We start from the raw sequence: 18216 nt of genomic DNA, 5'->3' as shown, positions 1-18216 counted from the left end.
CCCAGCACCAGCCAACCCCTTGGGGCGAGGGGACGGGGGGCCAGCTCTTGGGCTTCTCTTGGAGTCAGACTCCGCGACTCGCGTATTAATGTCAAGGGGTTCCACACGAGCAGGCCGAGCAGTTTTTGAAAAATGAAAAGTGCGTTAGTTTCTGCGTTAGACCGCTCACTCCAGGGCTGCACAAGTCGATAATTGAGTGGGGAGACGCCAAAGCCAATCACTTTGATGGTCTGCTTCTGTCCCCAATACTCGATTGAACGATTGGATGATTCGTTTGATGGGGAATGTCCTGGAATGTACTTCTGATTCAAAGGCCTATTCGCGGCCTAATGTAATTTTGGTTTGAATTCCTTTTTCCGCCCAGAAAAATTGTTGTCCGCTCTGCAATTTCTCCGTTCGATTCCGTTTGGTCTCCGACTTTCCATCTTGAAGACATATTTTCCCATCACTGTTCTCTGTGCAGCCCTCGTCGGCACTTAGCCAGATTATTTATTTGATTATATCCACTGACATTTTCCATTCTACCGAGTGACTATATCGTATCGTTTTAGCCATGGCTCAGGGCTGTAGCTGGCACTCGGTGCACGCATTTCTTGGCTTTAGATTTGGATTTGGATTGCCAATTTGAATTTCAGATTCATGTTGTGCCGTGCACTGGAAAAAAAACACCAAAAAGGCTCCCAAAATGGTTCTAAATGGTGTGGTACCCACAACTACTCATCCCTTGTGGATCTCCTGGTAATCCTTACAGCCCAAGCACCCTTTCAAAAATATATATTTGTATATTGGTTAATCAATATTTGAAGCTTGTGTTTTTTTCTTTCGGTGTAGCGTTGTTGTTGTTTCTGAATTTGTTGCTCGTTTTTCGCTTTTCAAAATGTGCGTTGTTATAACCAAATCAGGATTTTCCGCGTGCCCCCGCGGGCCACCGCCACTACGTTGTCTAACAACAATTACAACGACAGCGACGACAACAATTGCTGCAGTTGCACTGCAACAACATCTACAAAAAAAAAAGCACACTTACAACAATTTTAACAACATTTGCAACAACAACAACAAAAACAACAACAACTAACGATGTCAGGGGCGTTCATTTGTCCATTGCCAGCCAGCAAACGAACTGAACCGAACCGTACCCGAACCGGGCCGAGTGCACGTCACTGTCACCAGCAACAAAATACCCACCAGCGCTCCTCCCTCCCCCCACCTAAGCCCCCCGCCCACCTTCCTCGCTGAGAGTGCCCGAGTGGCAAACGTTGGCAGTGCAAAATGCACTTTGCAATTTTGTTGATTGCTTTGGCATTTGTTGTTACTTTTTTGTTGCTTCTCGGTTGCTTTTTTTCTCTCTCTCTCTCTCTCTCTCTCGCTCCCTCCCTCTGGCTCTGAATACCCTGTAATCAAAAGGTAACAAGAAGAGAAGAGCAGAACGGCTGAAATGAATACCAAGAATTGACAAATCTTCAAATTATGATGATTCGAAATCGGGTATTCCGAACTTAACTTAAGGAAGTTTTCCACCTCCACCTCCAGCTTCATATAATATTCTATAATACCAGGGTATTGCGCGGTCGATGCGCTTGTCACTAGTTTGATGCGATTTTTGTTGCATTTTTTGTTTGATTTTTTGTATTTTACACTCTCGTATTGTATTTGTTTTGCGACTTATCTAAATTTGTTGGCTTGTTGTTGCTGTACGCATTCGCATTGCAGGTTGACCGCCGAGTTCAAGTTTTAACGGATATCGTTTTAGTTGCTGTGTGTTTTGTGTTCTCGTTTTTTTGGCAGGAGCCTCGCCTTAGCCTCGTTATAAAACAGGCAGCCAGCCAGCCAGTAGCAGTAGCATTACGACGGCTTCGTGTTCTTTTGTGCTGCGGCTCCTACCCCATGCCCCTGCCCATGCCCCGTGCCCCTGCCCCGTGCCCCGTGCCCCGTGCCCCTGGCTTGTGTGAAATGAAGTCATTTTGTGCGGTGCGCCATTTTGTCCAGCCGGAGATTGATTAATGGTCCAGTTGTCAGGTTTTTGAGCGATTTGAAGTATTCGACTTGCAGATTTAAATGGTTAATGAGTTTTTTTCTTCGGTATGGGGGCGGGGTCATTGAGAGATCTTAATTGGTTAGAAATGGGTCAAGGAGCTTTGATTAATCCGTATCTAGTCACAGGACTCGGAGGCAGGTAACTGTGGGTTTTGCTGGCATAGGCAGGGCTCTGAAACATCTCTAGATGCGTCAAGGATCATGATCATATTCCCCTAAGACTATTTCGGATTCATAGGGGTAGAGAAATATGGCTTGGTTCATTAAAATCGATTATTCTCGATAGTGAGAAACGAATTCCCTAAGAAAACCGCTACTTCAAAACTTTCCACGAAGATCTTGGCTACAAATTGGCCTACTTAAGGACTCAAAGCTCCTCTGTAAAGGAAAGGAAAGGCCTTGTGCACGACTCGAGTCCTACTATAAGCTTCCTGCCCCTTCCTTTCGCTGGATAGTCGAACCTCATCATCGCTCTCATTACATATTAATCTGATTCAATATGCACACAGCCCGTCTCCCCTCCCACATTCCACTTGCCCCCTCTATCACACCCTTCCCCTTGCCTTTGCTCTCTCTCTCTCGCTGTCCCAATTGCACTGTAACCCATTAACACGAGAGCAGCAACAACTACGTATGAAAACTCTGAACCAGTTCGGGCATGCATCCCCATCCCCATCCTCCATCCTCCATCCGAGCCCCCATTGTCTGCTCTTCGGGGAATAGTACTCGGTAGATAGGGAAGAGGAAAAAGAAAACTTTTGTTCAAAACTTTTCACCTTCACCTCAACGGCGGCAATGGAAATGTAAAGAAAAGATACAGGGAAAGAGGAATAGAGAGAGATGGAGAGAGATGGAGAGTAGTGAAAAACAATCATGAAATAGGATATTGGGAAGGGGAAGGGGAATGGCGGGGGGTATAGGAGAAGTGAATTCTCTCTCTCTCTCTCTGTCTCTCCATCGGGAAATTAACATGAAATGCGAGACAGCTTCCTCTTGAAGCCCCTCCCCCTACACCTACCTATTCTCGCTATATCCTCTCACTTTCTCTTCCACTTTTCTACATTCCCCACCCCATCACCCACAAATGAACAGAAACTAAAAGCTGAGTGGACGAAGAGCAATTGTTACTGCAGATGCGTTTTGCCAGGAGCGGATTGAGGAAGTTGCAGGCTTACCGGGGGGCCACACTTGAAGTCAATGCTGGGCGCAGGGCCCTCCCCCTTAGCATGGGGCCCTTGCGAACGGATCCGGCCCTGAACGAAGCTCGGTTTCAGTTCCAGTTTCAGTTTTAGTTCCAGTTTGTTCGATGTTCGCTATTTGCCTTTGGATTGGATTGCATTAGAGCGTGTGCCGACGTCGCTGTCGTAGCCGCCGTCGCAGTCGCAGTCGCGGTCGCATCTCGTTATAAAGACAGAAATGAAAACAAAAGGCAACGTCGACAGCAGCAGAGACGACGGCCGACGACGATGATGATACAACCTTACAAAATTCTCAGTCGCAGTCTGTGGTGCGATCCGTCCCCCCCCCCTCTTGAAGCCCAGCCCCGCGCGGAACCACCTAACTACCCGACATGGCTTTGAATGTTTAGCGCTGAACTTGTCTTGCACACAGACACACACACGAACACACACGAATGCAGACGGGAACAACATACACAGACAGAGAGCGCAGCGCTTGAGCTGAGAGCGCAGCAGAAAGATAGAGAGTGTTCATGAGAGGGAGAGGGAGAGAGAGAGAGAGGCAAGCAACAAACACAGTGATAGCTTTATTTTTGCTTTTGCTTCCCCGTCACAGTAGCCCCCGCAACCGCGTAGCCGTCGCAGTCGCCAACGTAGCGTGTGTGGTATGCAGCCTTGAATTAGTTCGCTGCACCCGAACGTACATACAAACACACTCACACAGATGTAGAGGAGAGAGAGCGAGTGAGAGAAAGAGAGAGGGAGAGTGATATAAAAGCAAAAAGTGTGCGCTTTGTGAGAGTATGAGAAAGCTCTGCTCTGCTTTGCTTTGCTTTGCTCTGCTTTGCTTTGCTCTGCTCTGCTCCCCTTTTGCAATGCTTGCGTGCCCTGCACACCACCCCACCCCACCCCACACCCAACCCATCCCATCCCATCATCTCTTTCCAAATGAAATGTAGAAAAAAAAGCAAAATCTGCTGCTGCTGCTGTTGCTCTGCTTCTGCCGCTGCCTCTGCCTCTGCTTCTGGCGCTATATTATATGGCATCCAAACATGTCGCTTCTTGTTTGCATTTTCCATTTTCCGTCTTTGGCAAACATTCTCTTTGCTCCCTGCCCGTGCCATCCCCTAGGGAGGATTGATCAACGTGTTGCCCCTAATTAGCTTCCTTCTGTCAGGCAAATGCAAATGCGAATGCAACCCCCTCTAGACCCAAGCCCCACGCCCCACACCCACTCTCAGCGCACAGCCTCTTTGGGGCATAATCCGTCATCTGGTGCCACGTCTAGCCTTCTTTTAGATCGTGCCGACACACACACACACACACACACACACACAGATCTCTAGAGGTAGTACGAATATCTATGCATATCTGTGGAAACGGATATGCATGATAGATAGACAGACATCTCCCTTCCTCTCTCTCTCTCTCTCTCTCTTCCTCCCTCCCTCCCTCACTGTTTAGCGAAATGGAAATTGCGTTTGTCGGGAAATGGGGAAAATGAGCGGAAAAGCTGGCGCACTTTCGTATGTGTGTCAGAGATGCAAAAAGACTAATTGGATGTGTGGTTTCTCGAATGTAGTGCAATTTATGTGCATATGAAAACATTTAACATTTACAATTATAGCGTTAAAAAGATACGAAAAAAGGCATGATATATCGATAATTATGATCCTTAAGATCGATAATTACAACAATCAATCAATACAAGAATAGGAGGACCTCTAACTAAATTTAGATTCTCCGTATACACATGTCTATAGATTCTATAGCCCGATTATTCGATGTATCTTTCCTTATTCCTTATTCCTTATTCCTTATTCCTTATTCAATTGCATCGATAAAAGTGAAACTCATCGATAAGTGGCAACAGCATCTATATTTTTCAATTATCTATCGATTAATTATTGAAAAGATCAACTTGTGAATGTGTAATTTCTAGAAAAGTCTGATGCGAAAAGAGTGAGATGGTATGGTAGAGAAGGACATATCGTGCCAGACCAGCTTTGATTGCATATTTGAATCCGGGTGGATTTACTGGGGCGACCTACAAGAACCAGTACCCTTCACCAGTTGCATAATCCTTGAGATGCATTTTTGTGGGGCCATTCCCCCAGAAAGAAGTCATTATCATTCCACAGAACTGAATGTTAGGCGTTAAGGAATCTCAGCCCCATGTGCGTGCCCATTATGCGAAGTGTAAATAGATGCATACATACATATGTACTCGTAATGATGCTGATGTTGTTGCTGCTGCTTGTTGCAGCTCGGTATTCAGATCGACACCCAGACACATCGACACATCGACACATACGCGCATTCGCACTAGACATGGGGCACATGGGGCTTGTCCTTCAAAACGAATAAACAGAAACGTGAAAAACGAAAGCGAAAAATTGTATGCGTAAGAGGCTCGCAAGAACAACATCACATCACATCACATCGCATCGGCAACAAACAACATCTGCAACTGCAACAACATGCAACCATACAGCCATACATATGCAACAACATTAAGAACTGCAATGCCAACGGCAACTGCAAATGCAGAAAATATTAGGCGGATGTCTGTGACTACAGCTTGTGCATCTATAATGTATACATATATATAAACGAATGTATCTAAATACATACATACATACATACATATATAGATTAATATTTATAGGTTGCAGGAACTGAGAATGAGACTAAGCCAAGTCTCTCGTGCTGCCTGCTGCCTGCTGACTGCTGCAGTGTCTCGTTTCGTGTTGGAATAATCAGGTGGATCGCATTATATATTCCCCCGAACAGATGAATGGTTGAATGGGTGGTTGAGGCCCTATACAGAGTATCTAAGAGTACTGCCATTCAGAGTTACCTGTTGGGTTGCTCCAAGCCGGACCTGGTTCTGGGACCTGCTGCTTGTGCTTGTGGCTGTGCTTGTGCCTGTTCTTGTGCTTTTCCCCTTTACCCACAAACACTTGGATACCTCCATACTATATACGTATACATATTGCTACATATATATGTACAGCTGTGTGCATATTTTAGAATGTAATTGTGCATCTGGCCTAGACCTAGAAAAGGAAAATTTTGTTGCTATTATTACGAGTACGAGTACGAGTACTCGCAATCGGGTGTAGTCGCATTCGTTCGTATCGTTTCGTTTCGTTCTTCGCTCGTTTCGTTTCGTTTCGTTGTTGTTCTCTCGTTGCTTCTGTTTTTTTTCCCTCACTCTCTCTGTCTCTGTTCCTCTCTGTGCCATTTCGTGTGGCACTCATTATTTGTTCTCCTTCCTCGCAAATTAAAAATATGCCTAAGCAAATAAAATGCATTCAATGTGCTTCTATATACGACTATACACAAGTACACGTATCTGTTTCTGTATCTGTATCTGTATCTGTATCTGTATCTGTGAGGTATGTCCGTCCGTCTCTTGGCATGCATTTTGTGTCTGTGGGTAATTGTGCGTTAGTTGCCTCCGTACAGGGTGCCTCTGGGCAAGTGATCAGCGTTAAATGCAGCAATTATGGAGGTGATATATGTTCTCGAATTTGATGGCTGTAAGTGCGTTTTGATTGATGCAATGGAATGGGATGATAATAAAAGAAACCGCTTAGGAAAAGAATGGGTTAACTTTAAAGGAATAAAATGGGGAATCATTGAGTGAATGCCAGGCCAGCTATAAGAAGGAATTCATACTCTCTGCAGAGCCCTCGAAGAAGGGGTCCTTCTGGCACATAAAAACCAAAGACCAAGATCTAGAAACTATGTCACAGATGATACATTGTGAGGGATAGCTTGTGTGGATGTATAGGTTACGGCCCCGTTGAAATTTCCATATATTTTCAACAATTCAACAACCTTTAGTGGCGCTCTAGGACATCTTGGGGGTTTGTTCACCCCCTAAAGCACCCGTTACCCTTGCCAATCGCCGTCTAGCAGAGACATTGGCTTTCAAATGCACGCCAAAAGCAACAACAACCACTACAATTGGCTTTCAACTGCAACTGCAACGCAGTGGCAATTTCGAATAAAACTAAACAAAACAAACTGAAAAAAGCAAAATAAAAAAAATATATATGTTGAACGAAACGAAACCCAGAACCAGAACCCGGAGCAACAGCAAACAATTTCAATTGAAAAAAATGTGTTTTTTTTTGTGCTGCCACAACGACAGACAAACGTCCATAAACGCCGCCTAACCGAGAGAGAGAGAGACGCCTCACCTCCATCCTCCATGCTCCATCCTCCACCTCCACCCGCCGTCCATCGATTCCCATGAATCGATCCACCAGAGGTAGCAGCAGCGGTAGCGGCAGCCCCGTTGCAACATTCAGTGGCAACAGCAACAGACACAGCCGTTCGATATGCGCAAAATTCTAACAAATAAAAATGAGAAAGGCAAGCTGGCTCCAGCACCAGACCAGAATCTGATATACACTTCCCAATTGATATTCCACTATTAAGAGACTTCCACTATGACGACGCTATGGTGATCGTAGAACATAACTCAAATGTTTCTTGCTCTGCGTTGCAAACACCTCAGACAAATCGTGGTATCCCCGTGGCAGGGTATCTGCTCAACTGAGAAACACAACGAAATCAAGCAGAGACCTGAGAGAATGGCTGAGCAGGGAGACAAAACCCATAGAGTGAGAGGATGGATGTGGGGGCCAGGCCAGTAGAACCAAAGGGGTGCTGTGCTGCTGGGGTGCTGCGGGGCTGCGGTGCTGCGGTGCTGCGGGGGAACCTCACTAGAACCTCCATGAACTGCCCCGTGGGGTAAGAGCGAAGCTAACGACAATTCATGTCGACTCTCGAGTGGCAGCGGCGAGTGCCGGACTTGTCGTTGTTGCTGTTGCTTTTGCTGTAGCAGTTGCTGTTGCTGTTGTTGCTGTTGTTGCTGTTGTTGCTGTTGCTGTGGTTGTAGTTTTAGTTGCTGCTCTGCTGAACGGAAGGGGGGGAGAACTGGGGGCTGGGGGGCAGCACGCATGTTGTCCATGTCCCCATTCGAGTCAAGTGACGTGTTATCTGTCGCCTTCTCTCAGAACTTTGACTTCTATCAGTTGAATGTCGTTGCAGTCGTCGACGTAGCCGCTGCCGCTGCCACAGCCGCTGCCGCAGCCGAAGCCGCAGCCGTTGTGCAGTTTGCAAATGCAATATTTGACGTTGCCGTTTGCCGTTTTCTGCCTCTGTTCGGCCTCTGCTGGCTTTGATCGACGATGCCAATCGATCTCACTTGGGCTACCGTGTTGGCAGCAGACACTGTCTGTCCCCAGCTCCACCTTTTGCCGATGCCTCTGCTGATGCCTCTGCCTCTGCCTCTGGCTCTGACTCTGCTCTGTCTGTGGCTCTGTCTCTGCCCCTGGCACTCCTCCTTCTGGCCCGTTTCAATGTCAGTGTGTCTATTATGAGGCATTATGATTGGTATTATTAGCAGCATGCCATGGAAAATGAAAACTGCCAACTGGCAACACTTTCCCTCTCGTTGCTTTCCATTTGCAGCAGCAACAACTTCATCATCATCTGTAGCAGCAACTACTAGCCTGCCACAGCAAAAACATACAACTTGCAACTTGCAACTGGCAACTTGCAGCTATGCAGTAATTATTGCACGATCAATTTGCTGGCCATCCATGTCGGTGCAAAAACTTTCCTTTGCCACAATATTAATAAGGTGCGATGGGAGTATGAGGTGTGGCTCGGAAAGGTGTGGGTGTGTTCTGGAAAAGTCTATTATAGATGATTGAGAATTATGGGAAAGGTCCCAAAATAGAGCATACAGCCGCCATTTCACTTGCCATATTATTCAGAAGTACTTTAATCTTAAAGAATATATCTTAAGATTGATCATTGAATGCATATCTTATGATCGAAGAAAGTTCGTTTTGATGTCATTGAAAATCTATTGAATCTTGTGATATTCGTAGATATATGAAGTTTATATGATGTATGTATATGTATATATATAGTTTTGGATTAGAAATGTCTAAAGATACATTCTAGCATTCTGTATTCAGCTAATTCAGGATATATTCGGAAAATATGAATTTTCTCGCATTTTACATACATTTTATGGGCTTCATATGCACCCAGACAGTCAAAGGAACCCTTTTTGGATATGTCCACCCGAATCCAAGCCTATGGTAGCCCTCCCTTTATTTCCTCTATTCAGCTAACGTTTATTGTGGAAGGTACTGGCACAGCGTCGAGCGGATAAGCTGCTGCAGTTGGCGTTGCAGTCGCTGTCGCTGTCGCTGCTACTGTTTGCTGCGCTGCCGCAGTCATCGTCATGCTCGTCGTCCTCACCCTCCCCGCCCACCACCCCCCCACCGAACCATTCGACGAGGCAATGCCTCTAACGTCTCTCTGGCCCAATGACTACGGTTGACGGTCGTACAGTTAGACGGACGTTTGCTTTGCTTGCATTTACAACAGACACAGATACGAACACACACAGAGACACAGCTAGAGGTGCATGTAAATGTGCGTGTGTGTGTGCATTATAATGGCATTGAAAATCTTTTTCAATAAAACACGTAAACAAACAACAACAACAGCAACAGACTGAAAAACCAAAACGAAAATGAAAACGCACGAAAGGCAAATGCAACAACAGCAACATGAAAATCAACAACATCAACATCAACGGACTAAAGAAGAAGAGGAGCTACATTTTGCATTTGTTTTTTTGTTTGTTAGTTTTTTTCCACTTTTAGTTAATAGTTTTATTAAACAATATGATTTCCATCCCACAATGCGACGTTTGAAAAAGTGTGAGAATCTTCGGGATTTATGTTGTAGATTTTTTTTTTATTGTTGTTGAAGATTTTGTAGCTGTTGTTGTACGTTTTTGAAAATTGTTGTTGATTGTTGATTTTCTTTACATTTTTGTTGGAGAAAATCGCTGTGCTTTTGTTGTTGTTGTAGATTGCTGTCATAGATTGTTCTTAGTTCTTGTTGTTGTAAATATTTGTTTTCTGCTAATTTTTTATAGATTTTTGTTCTTGTAATGTTGTTGATGGCTTTGTTGTTGTAATACTTTGTGATAGGTAAAGACTTCGATACATTTTTGTTGTAAATTTTCTGCTTGTAAATCGTTGTTTCTTGTGTTGCATGACTGCTTTCTGATTATACATAAATATGCTGTTCAGTATGTTGCTACTGCTGCTGCATTTTTGTTTTTTCTGTTATTGTTGTTGTTTGTTTTTTGGGAATTTTCCAGTTGAAATGCTCGTTTGAATTAGCGTTTGTATCTTACGGATTCACAATAGCCTGAACTTGAAAATCGTTGTTGTTGTCGCTTGTCATTGTGCAGTTTAATCAACTTTAGTCCGTCCGCGAGAGACTGACACTGAAAGGGGGGAAAGACAGCGCCGATAGAGAGCGAGACAGATAGAGAAAGAGACGTCGAGAAATGTTTCCATTGAATTTCAATGAACATTAGATACAAATGAGCAATGGGATGGGAATACGGATTAGAAGGGTGGCGAACTATAGCGAGAGAGATACATTTACTTAATGTGTGGGTGTAGATACATTTTATGAGGCTAGCGATGCACTTAGATGGCAAGAGATACCTTTTGGGAAGCGGCAAAATACTATCAAGAGGTGTACAGACACATTGGGGAAGTGCAACGATACATTTTCTCAGTCTAAAGATACACTTAAAGGTTACAGATACAGGACAATGAGATGTGGACAGAGGTATCAATATACACAGATGCATTTCTCATGTAAAGATACAGATTTAATACGGTTGTGGATACAGTTGGAAAGAATCGAAAGATGTTGGAAATCTTTTCTTCTTCTTTTGGGAAGATTTAAAAATATTTTTGGATTCATTTAAACGTCAAAACAAATGAAGGTGCAGATAGATAGATGCTTTTGGAATGTGAGGTACATTTTCGGAAGCTTTGATAATGGGATAAAGATTTCCCCCTCTTCCACAACCAATCAATGTCGGATCTCTCCTAAAACCAACCCCAAATCCCCCTCTCAGCACCTGCACCTGCATCAGGATCATCAGATGGAATGATGGTTCAGATCGCGGCTCGAGAGAGAGAGAGGGAAAGTAAAATGTAAAATTAATGTCTTTCGGAAATCAAATGAAAATCGGCAAGCACTTCGGCAACGATTTTCCAAAAGCAACTCTCGGCCACTCCAACGCGATTCGTTAATTAAAATAAATACTTTCCGGCCTGGGACCGGTGCACGTTGCTCGTTGCACGTTGCACGTTGCGCGCTGCGAATTGTAGGCAAATGTTTTGGTGCCAAAAAAATGAAATAAAAGTCAAAGAAAACAGCAGAAAACGAATGTGAAACTGCTGGCCGGCCATCCAGCCACATGTGGGCCCATGCGGGGCAGATCTCTGGCTGCGTTTTCTTTTCGATTTTCGCTTTTGGCTGTTGGCTGTTGGCTTTTCCTCGGGCACGTTGCATGACCAAGAAGTCAGTTAGTCAGTCAGTGGTACTCGTACCACAGCACTGTAGCACTGAGGCACAGCAGCACAGCAGCTATACGATACCATCGGATACCAAGGCGAACGATGCCAAAAGCGGCCTACTGAGATACTTTTTACTTTTACTTGGCCCGGCTCGATGCCAGACACGACCACGACCACGGCACGGCACGGCACGGAACGGCACGGCAACTGGTTTTGGCCACGAGGAGGGTGCATTAGAAATTGGCCGCAGATCGATGCTTGGGCCCCTCCACACAGATCCAGCTGGAAGCCGAGGAAAAACTATGCGAAATTCACTTTCATTATGAATGGACGGCCGGTCGCATGGCGCTGCATACAAATGCGACTGCAGCGATTGCCGGCCATCGCTGTAGTCTATTGGTCATCCAACCTGGCCAGATCATGGGGGTTTCTTTCACAGCTGCTGTGCTTGTTGTTGCCATGGCTACTGCACTGCTGCTGCTAATTGGCTGAGTCGTACAGCTGGTAGAGATGTGGTTCCATGGGCAGATACTCGTAGAAATTGCGAGTCTCTCGTATCTTGGATACTTTTAAAGGGTGTTTGTCGAACAGCCCTCCAATCAGTAACAAATAGGTGCATATAAGGTAGCTAGGTGATTGGAAAACCCAAAGATCTGCTGCCTTGAAGAACCAACATTTCTCTCTCACTCTCCTGGCAACCCCTAGATTCTGCTAGTTCAATCTCTTGAGTGGATTGCCATCTTAAGAACCTCCATCAGAGCTAACTTCTACGAGTATCTATCCCTCATTCATATTCATGGAGCCAGGGGCCCCGAGGGCCTGTCTCGATGACTTGGCCATGTACTCCATGGTGTTGTGTTGGACAGTGGGCACATCAAATCTAATGGCCAACTATGTTGCTGTTGCTGTTGTGGTGACTGTTTCATTGCTGTAGCTGTTGCACTGCCATTTAGCTCAATTGACGGTGCAGGTCCCAAGACGGCCAAGACGGCCAAGACGGCCAGGACGGCCAAGACGGACATCAAATGGAAGTGTAAGCCAACTAACACACATCTCTCCTTCACTCGAGCCCCTCTCTCCCTGGGTTTTTCGCATTTTCATTTCGCATTTTCGCTTTCATTTTCTTTTTCTTTGCAAGCGAGAAAAATATTTTTGTAGCTGTTGTTTTTTGTTTTTTTTTTTTTTTTATGCGAGAAAATCGAAAGTTTTTCCCCAGACCATAATGCAAAAAGAAAGTGCAAGTGCAGCAGCAGCAGCAGCAGCAGCAATAGCGGCAACAGCAACAGAAGTAGCAGCAGCAGCCGCAACAGGGTGGAAAGGAGGCAGCGGCAGAGTGGCAGCAGTGGCTCAAAGAAAGGAAAAGCGAAACAATGCCAATGGGGCGTATGAGCAACTTGTTTTCGGGCCAAAATGTAGGATGAATGCCATTGTTGTGTGCGCGGCGACACAGCGACGAGTTTTTCCACTGCTACCATTTTCGTTGTCAAGTGCAAGTGGTTTTTCTTGTGGTCAAATGAGCAGCAAAGCAGTAAATTCAATGGCCAAGAGCACAGCCAGTGCCAGTGGCAGCGGCAGCGGCAGCGCGGAATCATGTTGCATGCAGCACAATCAGCAATTTCCCTTTAGCTTCTCCCCATCTCCATCTCCAACGCCATCTCCATCGCCATCTCCCGTCTGTGTAGCTTTCGATTTCGTTTAATTAAAACGCATAAAAGTTGAGTCGCCGCAGCGATGTCATTGTCTAGGATTTTGGACATAGTACCCGCCAGTACTCCTCCCCAGACTCCTCTATTCCTCTTTTATTTTTGTTGTTTGTTTTAGCCGAAGACAAGACAAGACAAGACAACAATCTCTTGGCTCTCGTCATTGGCAGTGACAGACAGAAAGCCAGATACAGTGGGTCTGCCACTGACTGGTACTCGTACTCGTATTCGTATTCGTAGTATCTTATCATTGACATTGGCTGACAAAAAAGTTGCCAACATCAGCAGCCGCAGGGGCAAAAACTTATTCATCATCATAATTCTTAATCATGCTAAACTAAATGCTTGCACTTTGCTCTTTTTGCTTAAGATTTCCCCCCAAGCTGCTTGATTTTTTACGTCATCTCAATAACACGCTAAGAACTTGTGTGCATTTGGCCATAAGTCGCGGTCAAGGTTCCGGCTTCTGGGTTCTGGGTTTCGCGGAGGGGGGACTGGCTCTAGAATAATTGGACACTTGTAATTGGCCGCGTTACATGCAAAACGAACAAGCAAATCACTCATACGCAACGTTGTCGCTGCCCCCAAAAAACGAGGCAGTCAACCAATCTACTGTCTGTGTGTCTCTTTTTTTGGATTTTCCTCATCTGATGGTCAAGTGCATTTGAGCCGCACTCTTTTTGCTGCTCTTGTTGGCTGGAAATGGGGAAACAATTGAAGCTGGCGGCTGCCGAAGCGAAGGTTTCGGCCCAGAGCTAATGGAAAACAGCTGAACGGACAGATATGCATGTTTTCGACTTTTTTTGCTTTCATTTGCGGCCCGAAAGGTGAATGTCATGTGAACATGTGTCGCTCTCTTCTGCATCGCACACCTCTGGAAACTTCCTGAAGTTTACGGCAGAGAATTGGAGAAGATTGTAGAGGTTTTCTTGCGCTTCTTTATGGCGATATTGAAAAGACTCTTCTCCAAAGACTGAAGCCAAGAAAAGTCATCTTGTGGGAGTGATCTGAGGGTTGCCATCTGGGATCTAAAGACTTATAAAGATTAAAAAACTCACAAAATAAAAGTTTAAGCTTAATTTTCTTCATTAATTGTTAGGGATTTGTCGCCACACCAGTTTTCCTTTCCCAATAGCCATATAAAGTGAGCAATCCTTGATATGATTCTAAATGCTATATTCCACACATTTTTAATTGATTTTCCCCTCCACTTTTAACCACTGAATCATCGGTTAGAACGACTGTAATACCGAAACCTCTTACGAACATTGTAAATCGCATAAAGTTTCCCATTAATTTGAGCGTAAAATCAACCTTAAAGATCTGTGCGCCAACAGGTCACGAATTTGCAGTTGATACCCGATATCTATCAGGCTGCTGCTGCTGCGGTATCTTCCTAATCTCGTCAAGCATCAAAGTCGCAATCATCAATTCCGAGACATTATAAATGTCGCTCGTTTAACCCATCAAAGTCTATTCCCCTGCCTCTCGTACCCCCAGCCGTGCACCCATTGCTAGGAGAGAGACAAAGAAACTATACGACGAGGAGTGTTTTTTTTTTCGGCAAAAGATTACGAGCGTGGAACAAAGAGATTCCCTAACACTCCCTCGCTTAGTCCCTCCCTTAGTACACCCCCCACCCACCCATCATCGAAGCCGTAACAATTACAAAGTCTGCTCTCCTTCTCCGACTCCGACTCCGACTCCAACACCCCCACTCTCACTTCGACTTCTGCTTTTGGCGTGAAAGAGAAGAAGAACACAGCACAAAAACGGCAAAACCAACAAGAAAGGAAGAAAGTCTAGCTTTTGAAGACCGAGGCTGTAGGTACCCCTTGCGGGTAGAATCTTCCAATGATATACATATAGTGAAAATGATCCAATGTATGCTCCATTTGTATTCATAGATTCGCTTGTACATATAGAAAGAGAGGAAATGCTTTCTGCCCAGCTAGGCCCGGCCTGAAGTACCCCCTTTAGAGGGTATCACACAGTTTTGTCGCCTTGTCGTCCGTCGTTGCCATCGTAATCGAGAAAAGAAGGGAAGGGAAGTGGAAATTGCGATTGTGATTCTGATTCTGATTCTGCTTTTGATTCTGCTTCTGCTTCTGTCTCCGCTCCAGCCACAGCTCCAGCTTCAGCTTTGGCTCCCTCGCCACTCTACAGTCTCCAGGTTTGTCAATCAGTCAGTCAGGCAATTGAGGCAGTCGGTCGGTTAGTCGGTTAGTCGATGCGACAAATTTACGGGGGACTGCTGCTGCGATTTTGGGACGCGGTACTGCGACTGGGGGTTTGAGTGCATGGCGCGTGTATTAGATGATATGAGGTCATTCACTGCTGTTTATACCGAAATTTTTTGTGTCTCGCCGTCGCTGCTGCTGCTGCTGCTGCTTCTGCTGCTGCTCCTCTGCTCTGCCCTGCCCCTGGATGACGCTGCGTTCAATATACAATTTTGTTGTTACTGTTATGGTTCTGTCGGAAGAGCGGCAGAGGTAATGGAAATGGAAGTGGAACTGGAATGGCAGAGTCGAAGCAGAGGGAGCACAGGGAGCAGAGGGGCTGGCTGTAAGCAATACCCGAAACCCCAAACTGTTGCCCTGCTTCTACATTTCCGACATCCTCCTTGCCCATCGTCCGTGTGTCTGGCCCTCTGTGGCCGGAGGGAGGGGTGAGCCGCTGGGCAGAGTAGGTGGCGTCGGGCTCTTTTGTTGTAGACTTAGCTTATGTACAGTGGGGCCAGGAAGATCCGCACTATAGAAATAAGTGAGGGAATGCTATAGGGCATAATTTGTACATATTTTCTTGTCTTTAATCAATGGATTTATAAAAGATATTGCTTAGAGAGGAAAAACTGAATGAACGACCGTGGATTGAGTTCCTCTGTCGTTGTCGGCAAACAAACCTTCGGATATAATGGATAATGCTATCATTGGATCTATAAAGATTTGCGATTAGAATTGCAACCACTGTGCAGCTTTGTCGTTGGCTGTTCAATGACTTCTGTTGAAACATGAATCGACTACACAGTCGACGTCTCCTTCTCGTACTTCTAAAGCCCGCAGGAGTCAAGGAGCTGTGTGTCGAAGCTTCCAGCAAACACACACAAACATCCACACACAGAGAGAGACCGAATCGGAGACGAGAACCACCTAATGCGCTTCCTCTTCAACAAATTCTTTACGACTGTCTGTCTGCGGCCCCCTTTTGGGCGAGACCGACCTCCCTCTCACTCTGCGGGCCCCCTCCTCGCTGTCTTTCTTCTTCTTCTTCTTCTTCTTCTCCTTCTTCTCCTTCTCTGTAGCTGTTGGTCTTCCTCGCTTTCGTTCTCCTTCTGCTTCTCTGTCTGTTCTTCTACTACTCCTTCTTCGGGTTGGGGTTCGGGTTCGGGTTCGGCTTGGCTTGGTAAGGGAGCCGTCGGCGGCAACCAAACCCTAAGCATGTCCCCGAGAGGTCCATTCTATACAGCCCATCCCTCCGAGCCACTCCTGATCCACCTCTTGCTGCTTACCATTCCCCATTCCCCCCAACCCCCCTCTCGTGGTGCTTCTGTTTCCCCGCTTTGACAGTTGTCGGTACATTGGACTCATTTCACACACAGACAGGCAAACACACACACACACACAAAGAGCTATGGCAAAAGTATGTCTGTGTCGGCGTCGCCTCATTTAGGTTCTTCTTTAACACACCCCCTCGAACCCCTAGCCCACCCACTACCGCCCACACGCCCCCCCCTGGCGCTGTTTCTAAAAACAAAACTCTTCCTTCTGCCGCCGCCACAGCTCTGTCGCCTCTGCTGCTGCTGCTGCTGCCGCTTCTGCTTCTTCTTCTTCTTCTTCTACTTGTCGTCGTCGTCGTCGTCGTCTACTTGCGCTCTGCTTCCTTTATTTGCAACATACATTATATGCCGTGAGAGAGAACAGCAGCAGCCGCGAAGAGAGCCGAAACTGAGAGCTTCCCTCCCGCTCACACGCTTGCAATCGCAATCGGCAAAGTAAATGGAAAGGCCGTCCAATCCCGGCCCTCCCCTCCCCCAACCGTCGTCATCCAGAAACAGCACTAAACAAACGGAAAGTGAAAATTTGCTCCACTGCCATCGTCACACACAGAGAGAGCGCACGAACGCGAACGCGAACGCGAATGCGAACGCTCTCTCATTCTCACACACAGCCGTACATACACTTGCATTGAGTCATAATCGTGCCGATTGCAGCAGCAGCAGCAGAAGCAGCAGCAGCACCAGCATCAGCATCGGCAGTGGCAGCGACGTCAGCGCCGAATGCTCTTGCCAAACATGCTCCTGCTCTCTGCCTCCCGTCTCGTCCTGCTCTGGCCACCGACCAGATGATCGTTTAGCCCTTTTGAAGTCGTTGTCTGACCCATTTGGAGAGCCGCAGTGCTGCCATCCTCTCTTCCCATGGGGGGGCGGTGGGCTGTGGAGGAGAGCACTGGGTCTGGGTCGTGCTTGTGATTGTTGTGGATCGTGTTTTGTCTGTGGATCTCTGTGGATCTCTGTGGATGTGAAGTGATCATTCCACAGGGATTTCATGCCTGTTTCTTGTTTCTTGTGGGGCAATGAGGGAATTGAAGAAATCTTCTCTAGGGTCCCCCCATCGGCTGCTAACCAAACGGAACCCCGCGAGAATTGCATGTAAATGTGCATGTGGCACACTAAATCCCCACCAAACATGCACACGCACACAACTGAGCAAACAAGTAGGTGCAACAGCACCAGAAGAAACATAGCAGGAGAAGGCGGACTTGGAGGCGGAGGTGGAGGCGGAGGAGGAGGAGCAGGAGTAGCGAAGACCAGATGAAGCAAAAGAGGAGGAGGTGGAGGAGGAGGAGCAGTAGAAGTAGATGTAGAAG

At 46.2% G+C, this 18216-nt stretch overlaps 1 protein-coding gene across 1 annotated transcript in view; it reads left to right on the top strand.

Annotated features, from left to right (window-relative positions):
• The window catches only part of Eip74EF (Ecdysone-induced protein E74), a 41056-nt gene that overhangs the window by 4518 nt on the left and 18322 nt on the right, over window positions 1-18216 (top strand). The gene's annotated exons all lie outside the window — the stretch shown is intronic.

Source organism: Drosophila pseudoobscura, chromosome X (genome assembly GCF_009870125.1).
Source record: "Drosophila pseudoobscura strain MV-25-SWS-2005 chromosome X, UCI_Dpse_MV25, whole genome shotgun sequence".
Classification (NCBI taxonomy): domain Eukaryota; kingdom Metazoa; phylum Arthropoda; class Insecta; order Diptera; family Drosophilidae; genus Drosophila; species Drosophila pseudoobscura.
The sequence above is the reverse complement of the archived record's forward strand: the minus strand, read 5'-3'. Positions and strand labels throughout refer to the sequence as shown.